Below are 6016 nucleotides of genomic sequence, written 5' to 3' on the forward strand. Positions count from 1 at the left end.
ACTAATAACTTTAGTTGCCTCTGGGGAAGAAGAGCAGAGGACAAGGGTGTGAAAAAGATATTTTATTATACCTTCTTATTATAGCCTTCTGTACCTTTTGCATTTTGAAGCATGAGAATGTATTAAATATTCAAAAACTAAAAAATAAATTTAAGTTTAAAAATTAAAATGTTTTTAAAACTTGAAAAACACTTTAGTAAAATAGGATTTGATTAATATTTCTTATAAATGATCACTTATATCATGTACATGTGTAGGCATGTACACACACTTTACATATAAAACAAAGACACCTACCTCTGTTACTAAACATTATTCTGAAAGTGTTGGACCCCCACCTTACACCACACACAAAAGCTAACTCAAAATGGATAAAAACTTGAACATAAATTAACTGGGGAAAGATAAATGACTCAAGAAACGGTGTCGAAACATCTGGCCAACCATTTGGAAAATAAAGCTTGAATTTCAATCTCACTTCTGACACCAAAATAAATTTCGTATAGAGCAAAGATTAATTTTTAAAACTATAAAACCTGGAAGAAAAGGAATGAATACTTTTATAATCTTGGGGTAATGAAAGCCTTTCTAAAAAGAAAAAAAAACAAGATATTTTTTATTTTTTATGTTTTTTCTTTGTTGTTGCAATCTTGTAGGGAATCTACCTTAAGCAAACTACTGCCCAGAGTGGTAATATGTAGGGCCCATAGGGGCCACGTGACCATGCCCACGCACGGCGGGGGTGGGGCGGGGAGGGGGTCAGGGATGGGATGGGCGGCTGGTGGGCAGATGACGAGTCGGTGGGTAGGTCGGTGGTAAGTGAATGAGGGGGTGGAAGGTGAGAGGTAGACGAATAGGCGGGTGGGTCGTGGTCTATGGTGCGTGGACAAGGTGTTAGTCGGAAAGGTGGGCGGGCAGATGGTGGGTGGTGCTAGGTGGACAGGTGAGCGGCTACGATAAAGAAGCCATCTTCATACTAGCTTTCGGAGAGAAATGACCAATCTTTACAGAGATTCACAATGACGCCGACACAGCCTCTGGCTGAAGAGCGGTTTGAGAGACAAGCGACCCTGCCGGTTTACAGTTTTCCAGCTTGCGACTCCACTCTTCACAGCTGTCATGTGTAGAGTTATACGCCATCTGGCAGGTGTTCAAAAAAGCCGAACGTAGAATCATCCTATGTATTGGTTCGCTGAGGCGCCACAACAGAGTACTACACGCCTTTCTTACCTCAGTGGATAATTCGTTCATTCAACAGCTATTTATTGGTTGTCTAGCTTTTGCCAAGCACCATGCAACATGTTGGTTCTTTTTTTTTTTTTTTTTCAAATAAAAGGGAAATACGGTCTAGAGTAAGCAGACAAAAAGCAAAAACACTAATGAATTTATAAGCATAAACTGATCAAGGCTCTCAAGAAAATGAGTGTGGAGTAGTGAGAGAGAATGACGGTAAATCTCAGCTAGAAAGAGGTCAAGGAGATTGAAGCCAAGACCCAAAGTCCAGCCAGCAAAGAGCCAGTCCAGAGAACAGCCAGAAAGGGCCTCCGGGCACAGGAAATGACCTGGGCAAGGGCCCTGAGCGGGCAGAGAGCTGGGGTTCAAGGGCAGACAGGAGGCCAGTGTAGTCGAATTGTGATGACCAGGCTGACCTCACAACCTAGGGAGCTGGGGCAGCTTCACGTGAGGCCTGTTATCCCAGTATCTCTCAAAAGTGTCCCAGTTTCTGCGATCTATTTCCAGGTCACCCTGATAATAAGAGGGAATCCTAAGAGGCAGGTCAGGGGGCGGGTGGGAGCTGACTGCTCAGCGGGAGGGCTCCTGACCAGCCCCAGGTGGGGCTTCTGTAACGTTCTCAGGGTACTGTCTACCCTTGACAACAGCACCTGGGAAGATCAAGACCAGACATTCCCATCCATCCATTCGTACATCACAATACACTTATTGAATATATCAGACATTACATTAAGCACTGGGGATTTAAAAATGAGAGAGGGGACCTACGTACGGCCAAGAAGCACATGAAAAGATGCTCAGCACCATGACTCATTGGGGAAACGCCAGTCAAGACCCTAATGAGATATCGCAGCGCATCCACCTGGGAAACAAGTGTTGGTGATAATGTGGGAAAATCGGAGCCCTCATGCACTGCAGGTGAGAACGTGAAGTAGCAAGCCTCGCAGGGAAACAATCTGGCAGGTGTTCCAAAAAGCTAAACGTAGAATTATCCTATGTATTGGTTCGCTGAGGCGCCACAACAAAGTACTACACGCTGTGCAGCTTAGATGACGGAAATTATCGTTTCACAGGAGGCCAGAAGTTCAAGATCAAGGCGTTGGCAGGACTGGTACCTTCGGAAGGCCGTGAGGGAGAATCTATCCCAAGCCTCCCTCCCAGCTTCTGGTGGTTCCAAGCGGAGGTGATTCCTGGGTCATCTATAGACGGCCGTCCTCTCCCGGGGTCTTCGCAGCGTCTCCCCGGTGCACATGTCTGTCACTGTGTCCCAGTTCCCTATTTTTAAGGACACAATTATATTGGATTAGGGTCCACCCTAAGGACCTCATTTCAACTTGATTATCTCTCTAAAAGCCCTATTTCCAAGTAAAATTACATTCCGAGGGACTAGGGGTTGGGACTTTAATGTTATCTTTTTCGGGGAACACAATTCGACTCGTTAGACCATGTGACCCAGCAAATCCCACTTCTAGAGCGGAGAACAGGGACCCAAGTGCATGCTTGGACACCAATGTTCATAGAAGCACTATTCCCAATAGCCAAAAAGTGGTAACAACCCAAGTGTCCACCAACAAATAGATGGATACATACGATATAGTCTACCACACATGAAGTATTATTCAACCACAAAAAAAAAAAAAAAGGAATTATGTTCTAATACACAGGGATGAACCTCGAAAACATTACGCAACGTGAAAGAGTTCAGTCACAAGAGGGCGGGCATTGGATGACTCCACGTACATGAAATATCTAAAAGAGACAGATTCGTAGAGACAGAGGGCAGAACGGAGGTAACCGGGAACAGAGGGAGGCGCATAGGAAGATCATGCTTAATGGTACAGGGTTTCCATTTGGGGTGATGACAAAGATATGGAGAAGGATGGGCGAACGGCTGCCCAACACGGTGAGCATAATTAATGCCGCCAAATCGTACATTTAAGAATGTCACAACAGTAAATTATATGTATATGTCTAATTTACATACATTATTACATATATATATATAAGATCTCCACTTTTTTTAACGGAAAGGCCTAGTCCCTGCCTTCCGTGAGTCACAGGCAGTGACGGGAGTCCCAGGCCTGGGCAGCGGCGAGCGAGCACCAGCTCCACGGGACCGAGATGCCACCGATGCTCAGCGAGGGCCTTCCACTTAGAAAGCTCTCCACTGGGTCTCGTTCACCGGGTGGGGGTCGCGGTTCCCGGTCCCCTCGTCTTTCCTAAGGGGAGCTAAAGCACAGGGAGGCCGCGGGCCTTTCTAAGGTCACAGGAGTTCAGCAGTAGGCGGGGACTCCAGCCGGGGCTTTGGGCCCCTTTCTGCCAGTGGAAGCTCAGCAGACCCATCAGGGCAGCGGGCGGGGCGGGGACGGTGGGGGTGGGGTGTCTCTCTGGCGGGTGGAGAGCTCAGTCTCCCCCTTGGCCAGCTGGCTGTGTTCCAGCTGCTGCACAGAACATTCTGGGCTCTGCAGAGCTCACCCCAGGACCTCCACTGCACGGTCTACCAACGCTAAGGCCTGAAGGGGCGCATCCAGGGACAGAAAGACCCGTGAAGGGGGACGAGTCCTGACTCCTCGGCGTCGCAGAGCTGAGCCCCGAGGACAGGCGGAAGGGTGCACGCCCAGAGAGACCAGCCTCCCGCTCCAAGGCGGCGGGCGCCCAGGGGCATCTCGGTCGAGGCTCCATTTCACTCTTCTCATTTAGTTCGGCCCCACGTTGCATCAGAAAATAGAACTCCGGTGTGCGATTCCCCACGCTGCCGGGCGGATGAGCGCAAGAAACGAACCAGAAGCCAAGGCCGAGGCCACGCGGGGCCCGGGCGGCACCGCGGGCGGCACGAGAGCAGAGAGGCGGCTTCCCGGCCACCCCACGGAGCTCCTGGCCTTCCCCTCCCCCGCCGCCGCCCGGTGCCCAGCCCCGTCTTGCGTTTCGCACAAACTGGCAGATTACGTTTCTTCCATCTGCTTCATCGGCAAGGAAACAGGAGCCCCAATTAAGCCGAAGCTCCAGCCTTAGACGTAAAAATAGCCCGTGACTCACCGGAGCCGAGAGCAGACAGGCCGGGTGTTGTCACTGGGGCCAAGCCGCTCCACGAAGCCGTCATTCCCTCCACCGATGAAGCGGCTCCACCACGCGGGGCGGGGCAGTGGTTTGGCAACTGACAGCTTGGGACGCCCCCCTCTTCCTGACGTGTGTCGAGCCTGGAAAAGAAAACCCCAAATCAGGAGGCAGTGTTAGCTGAAGTCCGGGGCAGAAGGGGGTGCAGGTCACTCGGTGTGGCCCGGAGGACATGGCCAGGGCCAGGTTGATGCCACAGATGGGGGAGCTGGCTCCCTAGGCTGAGAGGACGTGGGCGAGCTCTGCTGCCAGGCGGTGAGCGCCCCGTCGCTGGGAGGGTTCAAGCTGAGGCTGCGTGAGATGCGGCAGCAGGGTGGGTACCGGGAGTAGAGCCATCGGTGGTGGTAGGGAGCCCGGGCTTGGGGCTCCGTTTTCCTGGAAGCAGATTCGGTATCCGCCCCTCGTACAGGCAGCGTGGGCGCCTGCCCTTCCCAGCCTCGGTGCCCGCTTCCCCTGCAGGACGGGCTGGGGAGACGGTGCAGACGGGGGCCACCCCGCCGGACTGGCGGCTCCGCGCCCCGAACTCACGGCCCGAAGGCCACGCCAACACCGGAGTTCCCGCATTTCGCATCCTCAGCGAATAACTAACTACATGAGGGTCAGAGTCACTGCGGTTGTCATGGTTTTTTATCCTCCAGTTTTATTGAGATTTAATTGACATATCGCATTGGGTTAGTTTCACAGGTACAACCTAATTTGATACATAAGTGTGTGTTGCAAAATGATCACAATAAAGTTTAGTTAACACCGTCACCACAGTTAACGATGTTTTTTCTTGCGATGAGAACTTCTAAGGTCTATTCTCTCAGCAACTTTCAAATATACAAAGCAGTACTCGCAACAGCACGCAGTCGCCAGGCTGCTGCCCGTCACACCCCCTGGGGCTCATTTATCTCACAGCTGGAAGTTTTCTCCTTTCCAGCTCCTTACCGCTGATGTTATCTTGATCTCCAAAATGCTCGAGCGTGTCCAGCCCTCTGATCCCCTGTGCCAGCGTCTGGCCCGGCCCCTCCCCGCCCTGGACCGTGCAGTAGCTGCCTGCCTGCAGTCTGTCCACAGTCCATCTGTCACGCTGTCCAGAGGGCTCCCTCTCCAGTGCAGGGGAGGGCAGGTCACTGCAAAGCGCTCCCCTTTGCATCTGAATAGGTCAGGCTCCCTTCCACGGCCCCTGCCTTCCCTCTGTCAGTACCGTCTACCCGCTGGTTCACACAGCTACGGGCATCCGGGTACCCCTCTGTCTGTCCACTCCTAAGGCGGGCCAGGCCTTCCCACCTCGGGGCCTTTCTGGCTGTTTCCTTGGCCTGAAATGCCCATCTCACCCCTCTTTTATCTACCCTTGGCTCCAATGTCATTCTTCAAGTCAGTATGTGTGAACCCTCTTTGAAAAACAGGTCTTCCCTCCTTTACCCCGCCGCCGGTCCTCGTTCATTGCGGCCCCCTGGGACCACCTACTGCGTGTGGTAGGGACCAGAGTCAAGACGGGAAGTTGTTTTCTCTCTCCCTTGGGCCCCCGCTGCGCATGCTTCCTCCTCCCCTCTACTTCGGGGCCCGCTCATGGGCTGCGCCTCCGTCTTGCCCGTAGGTTAGAGACGGCTCCGTCAACTCGTCTTAGAGCTGAGGCTCAGAACAGTGAGCCGAGATGGGCGCCCGCCACGTGGGGCCGGGTTCG

This window comes from Rousettus aegyptiacus, unplaced genomic scaffold (genome assembly GCF_014176215.1).
Source record: "Rousettus aegyptiacus isolate mRouAeg1 unplaced genomic scaffold, mRouAeg1.p scaffold_m13_p_4, whole genome shotgun sequence".
NCBI classification, from domain to species: Eukaryota; Metazoa; Chordata; class Mammalia; order Chiroptera; family Pteropodidae; genus Rousettus; species Rousettus aegyptiacus.